The 15,609-nt window shown below is 31.2% G+C and overlaps 1 protein-coding gene across 1 annotated transcript in view; it reads left to right on the forward strand.

Moving 5' to 3' along the window:
- The window catches only part of LOC125065522, a 170,873-nt gene that overhangs the window by 1,040 nt on the left and 154,224 nt on the right, over positions 1-15,609 (forward strand). The gene's annotated exons all lie outside the window — the stretch shown is intronic.

A 15,609-nucleotide genomic window follows, 5' to 3' on the forward strand; every position in this document is an offset into this window, starting at 1 on the left:
GCTTAAACTTTTTTCTTCATATTATTTGATATTGGTTTACGTTTTTTATCCACTGTCCAAATATATTAATAAAATACAATATCAATGATTTTTTGCATTTAAAATTTATTTCCTTAATATTTATGTTTGTCGCACAGAGGAGATATTTTGCCTCATGTTATTAAAATATTTTAAAAATATTATTATGTTAGTACATATTACCAGAAATAATATTTTCCAGCAAGTATAATATTATAAATATTATTTCTAATTTTTAATTATTAATAAAATTATTTAAAATAAGTAATTATTTTTAACAACGATTGGGTCACATACAATACAACATAGATATAAGCTCCTTGTAACATTTTGATGTTCAACAGATCCTTCATCAAAACATTCCCCTATATATATATGGATATATTTCTGGCAGCGTTCACTTGAAGACTGTCCTATCAGACAGAACTTTGCTCACACAATAAGCTTATATTTGAAAAAGATAAGCAACTTATATACATATGTACTATATCTATAATCCTAAATATAAAAGCATCATATAAAATGTAGCTGTAGAAAAAAATTGTAGTAAAATAAATCTTACTGTATGAATTTTGCCTATGATAAATGTCACAATATTAACTACAAAATAAATTTACGCCTGATAGGTTTAACGCGTAATAGTTATTTTAATCTTAAAACAAATTACTTTTTTCTTGCTGAAAATTTTACTCTATTTAATGAAACTCAACTTTTTTTTTTTTTCACTATCTAATCCGACTTTTTCTGCCAGTACAGCGTAAATTATTAGTGTAAAGGTTATATTACATTTATATAAAAACACTAATTAATAATGCCTTACGGCATATTTTATGACATTATTGTTTCTATAAATCAAATTAGAATCTGTCGGTTCTTATAGAAATACCTCAGACTTGAGAAGAACCAACAACAATATATATGTATATATTTCTTTAATTTCCGAGGACTTTTTACCCTTCTCGCGCAAAATATTCAAGGCTTAAGTATTGTTTTTTTTTCTTGTTTCATATCAATTTCATTTAAAATGAAAACAAGTTCGCACTTTATAGCCTTAATATGCAGCCGTTTTTATAATGTTTTTTAATTTTGAATACGACTGTACCAACTCGCGACATCTCTTGATATTATTAGAAGTGTAAAAAACTTATTTTTTGTAATTGTTTTTAGTTCAGAGTGATATAAAAGTTTTATGTATAAATATATTTATGGTTTTTATTAAGAATTAATTATTATTTAAATCACGAAAAACAAATGAATTACCTATTAGTCAGTAGTGCCAAGTTTAACCGCAAATCCCTACAAATTGCTTTGAGGAACGATAATCTGGCAGCTACGAGTGGGCCAAGCTAGGGGGAAGGCTTCCATCGAGTAGGCACATTAGTTCTGGCTACGCGCTGGAATGTTCTCATTTTCTTTTAATCGGATGACATTGAGTATTTTCGAATTCAATTCGTTTTGGGATCATTGAAATTGTTTGTAATAGGAACGTGAATACGCGAAGCTTTATTTAATAAAGAATTTATAACGCTGGTAATTAATATCAATATATTATAATTCCTTAAACCGATGTAATTAATTGTAGGCCCTTGTTTGAAAATGAGATAGCCTTTCATAATAATAATATTACAATATTAGACGGTGTTTTTCGCGATTTTGGACAAGACATGTTTGTACCGCGAGTGTTTGCTAATGAATGTTATATAAGAACAGGTAGCGTCCTGGGTTACATAGATGGAAATAGCGCAGACGGTGTAATTAATCTCTTTGTACGTCGCCCTGTTGGGATTAAGTCGGGCTAATGTAACCATGAAGGTATTGCCAAATAATAAACGACAACTACCTTTAATTAAAGTTCAAGAATACCTGCTGATTAATTTGAATTTTATTATTATACTATAAATATTATATTTTCAATAAATAAATAAGTTGAAAGTACGTTTACCAAATATAAGCCAAAAATAATAATTCAAACAGGGTATAACGAATATTCCTTATTTTATCACGTCCAAAGTTCGCATGACCCATTTCGTTATGTCAAGGAGATGGCGAGTTACATTCAGTATAAATCACTCTAATTGTAAAGTGAATTGTGTGTGCTCGGCATTGCGATGATCGCGGGACACATCAGTTGCATAACAAGCGCGTTGCGTCCAAGTAACGGGACTGTGGCGCGAGCTGGGAGCCCGTCAGCCTCCATCGAGAGACTGTATCGACTCAGGCTCGCCAATACAGCTACATTGACCGGTCATTTGCATCTGCCCAATTTCGTCCAAGTCACAAGTAGACGATAGTTTCACGAATGTTCCTGTTTTGACATTTCTCATCACGAAATACTATTGTTTATTAAGATTGGGGCCAGTTCCGACTATTCGTGCAGTCGTGATCGAGACCGTGGCTGATAGTTACAATGCCCCTGTCGACATAGGCTTTTTAATAGAAGGTTGTTCAGTATTGAACGTTGAATGCACTACACTTAGCCCTCGATGGCTAGCGTTACGCACTTCCATGTAATTGAATCATAATAATCAAGGGGGAGGAGGCGAACCGCGATTCCTGTTTGCTGATAGTGTGTACGTCGAACTGGTTCGTAAGGGCAATGGCGTGTGCCTTTATTTGTTTAAATTACTATATCCGACTACTAGATAAATACTTTTCTTACACTCCAACAGCGGTATCATATGGTACATTAAATCGGTAAACTGTGTCTAAATATTTAAATATCTAACATTTTAATATCATCTTAATATATTATGAAGCTTTATTATTAATGATATCAGTGCTGCTATTAATTGTAAAGGATTATAGCCACTCGGCGGTCCATTAGTTATCTATCCGTTTAATTTAATAATAATAATAATAATATATGAGATGTATAGACAATATTCAGAATAGAATTATCTAAGTACCTATAAAAACTAGTAGTACAAACATATAAGGGTCCTTTTTTTTCAATAAAACAGGTACTTCTATTAATTTGTCCAGTATATAGAACTCTGAACGGAAACAAGAATTGCACACCTCTCGTTTCAAATTCAAATTCTTACATTCAATGAAGAAGTATTACTCTTATTGATAGTCAAAGTAAAAACTACCCCCGGTTCGGAAAAGAATGTACGCTGCCCCGAAGAGAACCGGCGAAAGAAATTCTATATTCTTAACTATGCATAAAATAAAATTAATGTGTCTGTTTGTAATATTAAAACCGCTTTTTACTAATTGCGTATTTTTTAAATTTTAGTCTGTCTGTCTGTTTGTTCCGGCTAATCTCTGGAACGACTGGATCGATTTTGATTAGACTTTCACTGGCAGATAGCTGATACAATATGGAGTCACTCAGGCTACAACAATAACTTTTTTGATAAATTTAAACGCGCACGAAGTCGCGGGGCCAGCTAGTCTCTTATAATTTTCAATACAATAAAACTATAGAATTTAAACATATAATATAAACCTATATATCAAGTGTAAATTGACTTCAATTAAACATTTAGTTTAAAATAGCATCGTGTTCTTATCAAATGCAAAAAGTTAAAACCGGGGAGCTAAGTTAATCCTGACTGGATTTCAAAGCTTTCTCGGTGGACTTAAATTTCTATTCGAAAATGTCTTTTTTTCCACGTATTCCAGTTCAATTTACTCTGTAGGGCCCGGTTAAGCGCATTATCCAGACTCCCAGACCATTATCCACAATTCCGCGATAGGGTCGCTAGATAGCTCGGCCTCATCCTGTATGCCTGACTGATTATCTCACTCGTCTATCTTTATTCCTCCCGTGCTCTCTGCAGTTTTTCTATGCTTTTATGCAACAAGATGAAAGATTTTTGTCCGAGATTTAACTTGAAAGTTTTTAAGTGGATGGTCACGATTCTCAAGATGGATTCTATCATTAATATTCCAAAAGTGAAGTGCACTAAAATATTCTCATTTCTCTTATCATCATCATCATCTCATTAAATATCATACAGATCATATAATTATACCAATTTTTAATGGTTTGCTTTGTTCATAAAAATAATGTTTTTTTGTGAAAGGATTTTTCAAATATACGTTTCGTTGAAAATGGGCCAATTTTATTTGCTGCACTGTTGTTGCCTTTTTTGGATTCTGTAATGAAATTGCCCTGTAAATTCTTTTCAGTATTTAAATGTATAATTGTAACGTTTGTTTTGTGAAAGATAATAAATGCAATAAGAATCGTTTTATTGCATAAAAATCATGACTATAGTGCCTAAAGATCAATCCATATGCATATTTTTAACATATTTTAATATTTTATATTATTTGGTTTCAAAACTTATTTACAATTTATGACTTAATAAAATACGTAACAACAATATTTATTACAAGAAGTTTTACAATGGAATGATTTGTGCTTTCTATATACAAAATACGCATATAATTGAGATTAATATAGTAAAGACTTAAAACGTCGACTACGGTAGAAGAGGAGGGAGGTAATTGGAAATGTTCTTTCAACATTGGAAATAAATCAAAGTAAGTAGAAAGTTCAGAAGATCTCAAATCACATAAAAGTTATCGCAGTATGAAGAAATAAGTACCCAACTTGTTTGATGTCGCTTGCCTTTGTTCCTTATAACGAGCTCCACAGCTGGCTAAACCAAGTGTTAAAGGCCTTCACTGAACCTATTTCGTGTACATTTGGGATTTAGATTTTACTTTCATATTATACTTTCACGGATAAAAGTAAAGCTTTTGGCATTTAACCTTTGATTAATACAATATATTATTAGATCATCATTAAATGATTCAAGTCTAAGGCAAAGATAATCCGACTGAAATATCATAAGAAGTTCATTGTTTTAGACAATAACATGCACGTTCGAGCATATTCGGCATAATGCACCAGTAGGATTGAATAATGGTATCATACACTGTATTATCCTTCAGATTTTTCTTATTTAGGATAAGGCAAAAGGATTACATTAAACAATCTCGTAAAGTTAAAATATATATCAAAAAGTTTTTAGTGGAAGGATTCAAGTGTCTATGAAAAAAGATTCGCCGACCATTCGCGAGCAGCTGGCCCATTTGATCGTATTTCTTCTGTTATACATAAAAATGTGTCTCATTCATTGTAAAAGTGCGCTATGAAGCCTACAATGCAAATACATTAATCACGTTTAGTTTCCGTGACGTTGGGTATAAAATGAAAGGAAGCGCACTATTGCAGCTGTACTTTTTGGGTTTCTTATTATCTACTGACGTCAATTGTTAAAGTAAAGGGATTTTAATAAATGGTTAACGTCAAACTTACATGCAGGTTTTTTGGTCAGGTGTCCTTACGGTGTGAAATAGGTTATTTTTTTAATTTTGTAGCCGGAGTAAATCGATAGTACTCTCTCACTCACCCTTCAAACCGGAACACAACAGTACTAAGTATTTTAGCTTGACGGTTGAATATGATGAGTAGGTGGTACCTATCCAGACTGGCTTGCACAAGTTTTATCACAAAGGTATTGAGAGAGTTGTTTCTTAACAACCAAAATAAATGTTTAGGACCGTTATAGACGAAGGTTTGAGGTAAACCGAAAACTCGGAATGAAAAACATTTCGAGAGGTTAAAATTGTTTTTTTATTTTGTAGGGGCTGTTTTTAGTTGTTTATACAAAAACATATGAGTAATTGTTACCTTTTAAGCATTAGCTTGCAAAAGAGAGCTAGTTTTTGCCGATATAAGATATATAAAAGTTTGCTTACCTTCTGTTATTCCTAACAATTTGAAAACTTGTAAAAATAAGATTAAATCAAAGGAAAACTCAAATCGTAATTAGCATTACATGTATTTCGCTCTTTTATATTCAGAAAATTCATTAAATATTAGGAGAACGATGAAAAATAAAATTTTAAAAATCCACCATTACAGAATACAATACAGTACAGAACAGTTGAAATGGAATATTATAAACGTGAAGAATTAAAAACATATCAAGCATCCTGTTACAACTTTTTATTACAATTGCAAGGCAACAATATTTCTATGACGAGACTGCTCAGTCTCATCCCAGGTATTATGGTTATGATTACTGCCTCTGAAACAGAAAGTTATTCAGGTTACGAAGGTTTTAAAAGTTTAACGTCCGATGTAATAATAATATTGGATAGAACACCTGAGTGAGTCTCATATAGCCTTTATGAAGAATATTGTGTGTTTATTTACAACTTTTTGATGATAAATCTCCGACAACGTTTCTTGATCCTATCGAACTTACCAGAAGAAATATGCTATGATACTGTTAAAAATCAAACATTTTTGTACTATCTATATTGTACTATGTGAGAGTGTTGGAGTAGTAAATATAACAATAGAGAAGTTACAGCACAATTCGTAAGAATAATACCAGTGGACAAAATTTGAAACAATAGAATATATTTGATGACAGATATATACTATATTATTAAATATTTCAAAGATATAAGCAGGTATAACTTGAACAAAAAAATATGTCAAATAAATGTAGTACTAATTAGTTATGTTTAGCATTGTTTGTTCCCCCTTTTTATCATTGGTCATGGGTCCTGCGATTGTTTCAGAAGATAATATAATTAATAGATAATAATTCTATGTTTATGATATATATACTAAACGTATAATATAACTGGTACAAGCGTTGTAAAACTGATATTTCGATTACTGAGTATATTAATACCTATAAATTAAATTATACAACACAAAAAGTAAGTTGCTTTTGTACCGCAAATACATCACGCAATAAACATTGGAGATATAATTGTGTTTTTTTTTTTATTTCTTGAGTTCATTGAACATTTAAATCTCTATCTAATGACACATTGACCACAGGTGTGTTACCTCAGCGTACAGTGAACGAAGAAAAAGTCGACAGTATAGGTGATTATAGTTCGCCATACAGACGTGGTAGTAAGCCAGTAAAAAAAGTGAAATAAATAATTTAAATACGATACGATATAAGTCAAAATATCACATGTAATGTCAATGATATTTTTTTTATATTTTCAATGTTAACAGTCTTACCTCATCATTAACGAATGTGTCGATCACATTAACTAGCGAAGGCAAAACGCACGAACATCAAGGTTGTTTATATACCTCTTAGCGTAAGTAGCAAAAAGGCTAATTCATTGTTGTGCTTGCGCTTAAAAACAATATGCACGGGTAAATCTTGATAACCGTGTGGGTAAAGAGCATAATAAGATTACGACACCATCTCAATGATGGGAATGTTGCGACAGGTTAGTCCGCGATTGTTTTGGTCTCGGAAATGATAATGTCTCTTCCACACGAATGGGTTTTTTTTTAATATTGTAAATAGTTAAAATATTATATTAGTGTAGATAGAATCAAATTGTTGATTTTTATGTGTATATTTTTTATGTAAATAGGCTGGTCGTTAATTAAAAAATCGTAAATATCGTTAGCCTTCTTTAAATCTGACATAAATTATTTTTTTCTTTTTACGAGGCCAAACTTATAGTCATGTCCTTATCATCTAAACATTTCGATCTTTAAAATGGCGCTTCTATTATGCGACCATGTGGAAGGCTCTTAGTTAAAATTATTGTACGGCCTCTAGTTACGTGAAGATTTATTATTTAGGCCGTTTCACAATAGACTGTGGTGTGTGGCCTGTCAGCTTGTAGGATTTGTATATTCCACTATTATACGAGAATGCGCGGTTTACCGTCGTTTCTCAGTATGACCCTTCTATTATTAAGGCTTACGTAAGAACTGAGAGCGGACATTTGTACACAGCATCTCTGCTTGAACTTCAGCAATTAAAATTATGGCTGTTTCTTTGAAACAACCTGCTTGAATCTTTTTTGATATAATTAATACATATTGAACTGTTTGTAATATTGATACTTTATAAACGAATGACTTTTCATTGTGTATTGTTGCTACGACATCACTGTATCACACCATTTTTTTTGCTTACTATGCTACTTACCACTGACTAGTGATGTGTAACGTGTAATAAAACAATTTTTATGTTTTTTTTTAATGATAAGAAATATCAAACACAAATAAATATAAAAAAATAATATAATATGACGAAATGCATTTGACTAGTTCCTAGGGAAAAATAAGAACTGCGAAAAGAAATCAAAATATCCCGTAATTTTCACTTTTAAAAGAGTTAACACGTGAATGATTAATCCGTTTCAAACTGTACTAATCATATTTTATTTAGGAAAATACTTGGTTTACAACTTATTCAAATTTTAATCATTAATATCGTTATGCTTTCATTCGTTTACAACTCGACAGCTAAAATAAAAAGTGAATATAGAATATGCTGTCAAATATCCACCATAACGAGAATCTGTCAATGTTTAAAAAGTTGAATATTATAATTTTTGCAAAATGTCACTTTTAAAACAATACAATAATAATAATAATTTGTAAAATGTAATAGTGAACTAATATGATTATATTTGGTCGAGTCTTACGTATATTTGACAGTTTAAATATGTAATTAAGAATTACATATTCCATAAGAAATATGGTTGTCATATTAATAAAATAAAGATTAGTAGTATTTTTTTGCAATCGTTATTAAGACATTAAAAGAAAAAATATTTTTCTTCTTTCTGTGTTTCGAGATCAGACGGCCAGTATTGTTCGTCGCTCCGTTTCTTTTTATTGTATTTTAAAGGGCTGTTTGTTCCAATCTACATCTTTACTAAGCTCTTGTATTTGCATTATATAAATATTTAAATTAGGAAAATCTATTAAAATAAACATGACTTCGAGATTTTTCCTAGTCGTTTCATCGGAAGATAAATAAGTGAATCTTTTATCTTTCTTTTTACCTCTCGACTACGATCTCAGAGTCGAGATTAATTTCAGCACTTAAGGTTAAGATGGACTTACTTCTTTGAAAACGTTATAAAAATGGATGTTTTAAAGAAATATTCCTTCGTCTTCGTCTTGCTATAAGACGTCAAAGGTTTTTAGTATTTCACTTATAAGATATTTATAATTAATATTTATTGTGCTTGTATAAAAGGGATAAATTTAAGTATTACGGTTAGAAACATATGAGTACGTAACGTATATTTAATATTTCTGATATGGCCGATGTCTACAAACAGAAGTGACCACTTAGCGTGAAGTGGCACCTGCTCGCTAATCGATTATAATACAGGCTCTTTATATTAATTACTAAAGACAGTGTACTTATTCAATGAATAATACATTTACAATAGCGGTAGATACTTTTGAAACGAATACGAAATATTTTTAGTAAATAATATTTTATCTGTTACATTTATTCTGATAAAGTGTTTTGTAGTTAGATAAAAAAAAAAACCTATGAAAAAGTTCTATTTTAACGAAACATCGACATGCAGCTATTTACATGTATTAAAAATAAGTTTTTACTTACGTTACTTGGCTGAATGGACTTTTTCTGTTAGGTTTTATAAGAATAAAGTTCTAAATATTAATAAAAAATTGTATATAATAATAATAAAGATCCATGATTGTGAATAAAAATAATTATACAAATACAATATCAGTGTTTTTTTTTTATTGTTACAATAACAAGATAAGGGACACATCTCTACAGTTAGGTGTAACACTATTAATAGAAATGTAACCGGTTTTGAAGTAATGTTACTTCACTTATATATATAATCGCGGGTAATGCCTGGAACTCGTTGTATGCAGACTGACCTTTAACAATTATGCACTCTGTTGTAACCGTTGCTACGTCTGCTATCTTGACTTGAGTACTTCGTAGTCGCATCTAAGGCGCCTCTAACCTAGCCGCACACTTTAAACACGAGTCGATTTTAGTTGATCGAGTGATAAATCGAAAGAAATGTTCTGACTTTGATCGTGGTCACAACTAAAATCGATTAATCAATAAATAGATAGATTTTTTGTTTACATACTAGTTTGGTTTGGAATTTTATTTAATTTGAATGTTAAGCAGCTTAAATAAGTATAATATACATGTAGGTATGAAGTGAAGTGACTTGGACGAATCGATGTGTCATCGATCATGAAGAAACAGTAAAAATGTCTGCTAAAATAATGAATATGATCTTTCGACTCCAGAAACATTTTATTTGGCAACTAATTTTTTACAAACAAAATAATTGAAAGAAACAGGAATTTAGGACCCATGCATACATCATAATATGTAGGTATGACGTCGATTCCTTAATGACCAAGAATACAACTGTGAATTCGTTTATGAGAAATTTAAAAGAGTTACTTTGTTAATATTATATATATGTGTACTTTCAATACACTAAATAAACAATGAACTTTTATATATATGTATTGTTTTCCTTGAAATAAGTTGTCGTGTCTATTACGTTTTAATTTTTATAATTTATTAGATGGTCAGAAATAAAAAACTATTTTATCGCGATCGCAGCGCCACTTCCCGTATTCAATCAAAACCACTCATGGATACACTAAACACACACAAAAATTACTCACACGCGTTGAAGAGTTTTCTATATCTGTAAAGATATGTTAAGTTCGTAAGTTTAAGTAAGCATAAGCAATATAAGAAAATTTTAGACTTATTATATACAGATAAATCAAATTTATATTATAAATGAAACTGAATCAATATTTAAAAAGAACAAAAACAATATAATACATAAGTAATATAGTCGAAAAGATATTACACTAAACATACCCGTAGTATATCGTTTTCCTGTTTATTGGTCTTTATTGGTCTAGTGTCTAGTTTATAAAGCCGCGTGACGGCGAAATTACAAAGGAGTTTTTTGTTGAGAAGATCTCAATATCGGCTCGGAGTTTAGAAGCAGGCAGTGTTTACACTCTCGTCATTCCGTGCCTCTGAAAGCACCTAAAGCCCTTAGTCCTGTGCCGGGACACATTCCGGTTGTGTCGGATTTTCCATTCTATCAGTTTAAGAGAGTAAGGGAATAATGTGCTTGTGTCTGCACTCAGATGACAACTATCTTCGAGTAATGGCCGCCGTTGGAGAAATCGTTCAGAGGAGTTTACTTCCGTTTTTTTTTAATTTTCCTATATCAAAGTGAATTTAACTTTGAATAATGATTCTGTTACCCAATGTTGCACCCATTATCGCGGTACCGATCGCGTCACTGCTTTCATAAGAAGTTAATGTCATAATAATCTTGAGCCGAGTGATCGATCGTCTGTTGGCGTGAGAGCACCGAGAATTGCGGTTTTAACGGATTTACAGATTTAATACACGCGAAACTATTTTTTGTTAACCATGCAATTCGAAATAATTTCATTTCAATAATGGGATATATGTATATATTTCTTTTTTAGCTATTGTTGTAAATTATTTTCTTATTGTACAATTATAATGTGTAACGTCATAAAAAATAATCTATTCTAATATTTTAAATTCGAAACTAACTCTGCCTTTTTCGTCTTCAAGCTTATAGCGCTGAACCGATTTAGATGAAACTTCGTATGGAGATAAGGAGGGAAGAACATAGGCTACTTTTTTTATTTCACCCCTCGAGGGCTAAAACTAGGCGTGACGGTTTTTGTACTACAGGAAAGGTATACTAAATTTCAGGTTCAGATAGTTTTTAATATACATGTGAAAGTGATTTTCTTAATTATATTGTTACGCGTTTAAGTCTTAACCACTTAAACTTGTCAGGTGTAAGGAAAAGGTGAACTCCCCTCCCGCCTGCAAACTTCTATTTAATTAATACTAAATCGATTATAATTTAAAAAAGTGAATATTAAATACTTTTCGCAATCCACTAAAAGGTTTTTGTATGTGACAACGATTCAACGCGTGTAAAATACAACGCGTACTCAATAGTTTAGTTTAACTTTATTCTCGTAGGAATATATTTCATTTAATGCTAATTAACGTTCAGAGACAGTGGAAATAGTAGTCCCGATGGAGTTGAATTACGTGTTCACACGTAGAGCTAACAGATTAAATACGGATGAAATGTTTCTGGTCTCTTTATTTAGGTATTTATTTGAAGAAAACCGTTATTATTAATAATAAAGATAACGCAGACCGCTTGTCATAGACAGTTTAATTGTGTTAAAAATACTTTTTGTAACACCATTAATGCAATGTTATTGTTTTTTAAATTAAACAGATAAATCGTTTTAAATAAATCAGGAGCTAACTTTTGCTTCAGTAATTTATCGACTTTCGTCTTTCAACTTGACGTTAAGATCAGTCGTATTTTTTAAATATACATTTTACATACATATATGTCAGAATCAATAGGAGGTGGTCATCGTCATAGTTCCACCTCATCCTAGGCTGTATCGTGATAAAGGCAAGATTTGATGAGCATACGCAAGTTGAGACGAGATCGATTCTGACATCTCAAGCGCCACACTGCACCGTCTCATCTTGAAAAAATTACAACGTTACGACATTGAGTGCAGGAGCCGTGGCTGAAAATGCTGAAGAATATTTGAGAGCAAGCGTCACTATTCGTCTCTTATTTGATAAATAAATGAACCGAGCTCTACTTTTTCTGTTCGTTTTCATCCCAGGAATTGGATTTGCAATTGAATAAGTGATCTTAACATTCTTGACGCTATTCGACATAGACATGATTTGTACAGTAATTTATTTTAATAGGTTTGTATACCTATATTATATCGTATCAATGGTTTCGATATCGAGAACATAACAACTAATCAGCCAGATAAAAAAAAATGAATCAAAATATAGACAATATACCAAAGGCATGGAAAATGTACTACGTATCTATGTGATTATTTTAGAAAAAGATGAACGTAACAACTACTATTGTTAAAAACATTATGTGACGATCCCAGAATTAACAGTTACAAAACACATAATTAAAAAAAAATGCCAACACGACAGTTGCGATGTATAATAAAAATAAAAATTAAAAAAAAAGTTATAGCCACTCGGAATGTGGTGTAAGCATTCTATCGATACATCCAAGTCTGTTCAATTTAATTTAACCTTCTCCTCAAAGGGAATCGTAGCCCAACTGTGGAAAATTTATAGGCTGTTACCTCGCCTTATTTAAATTCTATAATTGAATAAAAATCACATAATTTAAATGAATTAAATACACCCTGAAACTTTAAACCTAATTTTTGCGCAGTCTTGAAAAAGAAGCAGTTTTGCTTTAAAGTAAAAAACTATTGTAACGTTAAAATATATTTACTTTACCGAAAAAAATATTACATTTTTCTCTGCTATTTCCTTCAAATGACGGTTCAAGGTCGCAACAATAACCAATGTGTAATGAAGCGAACGACGACTGAAATTACATTATGTAGACTTCGATGTCGGTGAAAGACTGTCTATAAGATTACCGATATTTGCATTTGGAATACAATTGATTCATCGCGAGTATTTTACGGAATTGTATCCTTATTCACGCGGAAAAATATAATTTGTATTGAATGTAAATGTTAAATTTCTCGAGCGATTGTATAAAAAATACTTATGTTAAGTTAATTCGGATTCGATTTATATTTTTTTAAAGAGAATAGAGCTATACTGATTTAGGATTGTATTTATCACCTGAATGGTTATGGTGTGCAAGCTGGCTGGCTGGCCATAGGTGGCAACCACACATTCCTCCCACCACCGCATAGCAGTATATTTAACAGGAGTACTTTTTATTGTAATGTTGATGGTTAAGTTAGCCAGTAATTACAAGGGACATAACTAATTATTTACTATGGTTGTCTTCGTATTGAGGATGTTAGGAATGGTTACTATTTCTTAGTCCCAATGTCACGGAGAAGACTTCTTACCTAGAATGTCCAGTCCAGTCCAGTCCTTTTTTTTCATCGCTTAATATTATTTCTCGTTTAATTTATAATCGATGTAAGCTGGGCATAAATGCAACGTCACACTTTTTTTTTGTTGGAAATTAACAATTGAAGAGGAAGCCACAAGCAAGGTCGCTTCCTTCCAGATTACTCGGCTTATTATTTCGACATTTTATACACAATTGTGGTAATTAACTAATTAATCTGCGTTGTCTGTATTGCGGTTTGTGTGAATTCACAAATATAATAGGTAGTTTTATGTGTTTTTTTTACGGAATTAGCCATACGTTATTGTATAATATATAATAATATCACTAATTTTAATTCTAGTTTGACTTTTAGTACTTTTACACTGAATTAAATAGCTTAAATCTAAAATCTCACTAAATAATTAACTGTTTATTTTGTTCCTATAATCAGCTTTATTGTAAAATTAAGAATAATATTATTAATAATAATCGTAATCGCAAATTTAAATCGATTAAGTTACGGAGAAATCGATTTTCATCTGTTAAACGGACATCTACTACTTATTTGTTAAACTTTTTTCATTAAAATGACAATTTATTTTCAAACATAGACATTTAATTTAAGATACTAAAAGCCATTAAACTAAGAATTGAATTGAATTGAATTCAATTAAACATAGTAATTATTGTAATAAATACAAATACTGCTAAAAGTCAAAATGAAAAAGACGACCAAAAGAAGGCGTTTTTTTAATTAATTATCTATTCTCTGAACGGTATCATTCAGTTAGATTTGCCAAGATTACACGGATACGGATACGGGGTATAATTAATTCACTCGAGTTTATCATGGAGGTGATTTCGATGGTTTTTAGACTAAATAGTTTTTACGAAAAAAAAAACCGCTTTGTTCTACTTCCACGTGTCGTTCCGCCTTCTCATAAGAAGAGCAGCCTCATAATATTTACGAACTAAAACTTAAATATTTATCCTCTTAAAAAGTCGCATCTGACTGTACACTAGCCATTACCATAATTGCACCACAGCTTCCCTCTAAAGTAATTAGTTTTGAATAATGTTAATTTTCTAGAGTTATTGGAATATGTTTTATCATAGTTTCAATATGTGCATCATCGCTGTCTCATCACTAAAGGAAGTCACGTACTAACATACGAAGTAAGTTCTTGCAGGAAATAAATTTACATGGAAGGTATCCTCGATAGTGCTATAATAAAGCAAAGCGGCGAAAGAAAACGTGACTGCATGTCATCACGTTATAAACTGGGAACATTGCCGCGAATAAACTAAATATATTATAACAGTCTATAAATGAGAAAAGTGGTTTAATAAACTGCTAAATAATTTAAAAAGACACTAAATTATACATCTGATATTTTTTTGAGAAGAATATAGGTAAAGTTTTTTTTATGAGAAAATACTTTTCCTTAAACCGACCCAAGATCTCTGAATACGTGTCAAATATCAGTTAAAATTCATCACTGTAGTTTCACCGATTCAGGCATCCTAATTTAATATTTTTGCAAAGCGGATTACGAAACGGGCCAACTGGGGGTGGTTTATGTCACCTTCGCTTCAACAATAAAGAGTAGGTATTTAATTTGAATGACTTGTTTGGTAATTAGTCTAACCTTAAACTGGCATTGGAACAAATACCTAATCGAAGTTTATTTACTGCCGTCTTTAATGCATAATTTTTTCTTCACATCATTTGTCCAGTAATTTCTAGCACGCATTTGCATATTGCATTCGTTAAGATTAGACAACTCACTAGTTGCTGCGAAAAACGACTATCAACGTACCTGCGCTTTATTTATAGGAGATACCTTGACAAATTGG

The sequence above is a fragment of the Vanessa atalanta genome, chromosome 7 (genome assembly GCF_905147765.1).
Source record: "Vanessa atalanta chromosome 7, ilVanAtal1.2, whole genome shotgun sequence".
NCBI classification, from domain to species: Eukaryota; Metazoa; Arthropoda; class Insecta; order Lepidoptera; family Nymphalidae; genus Vanessa; species Vanessa atalanta.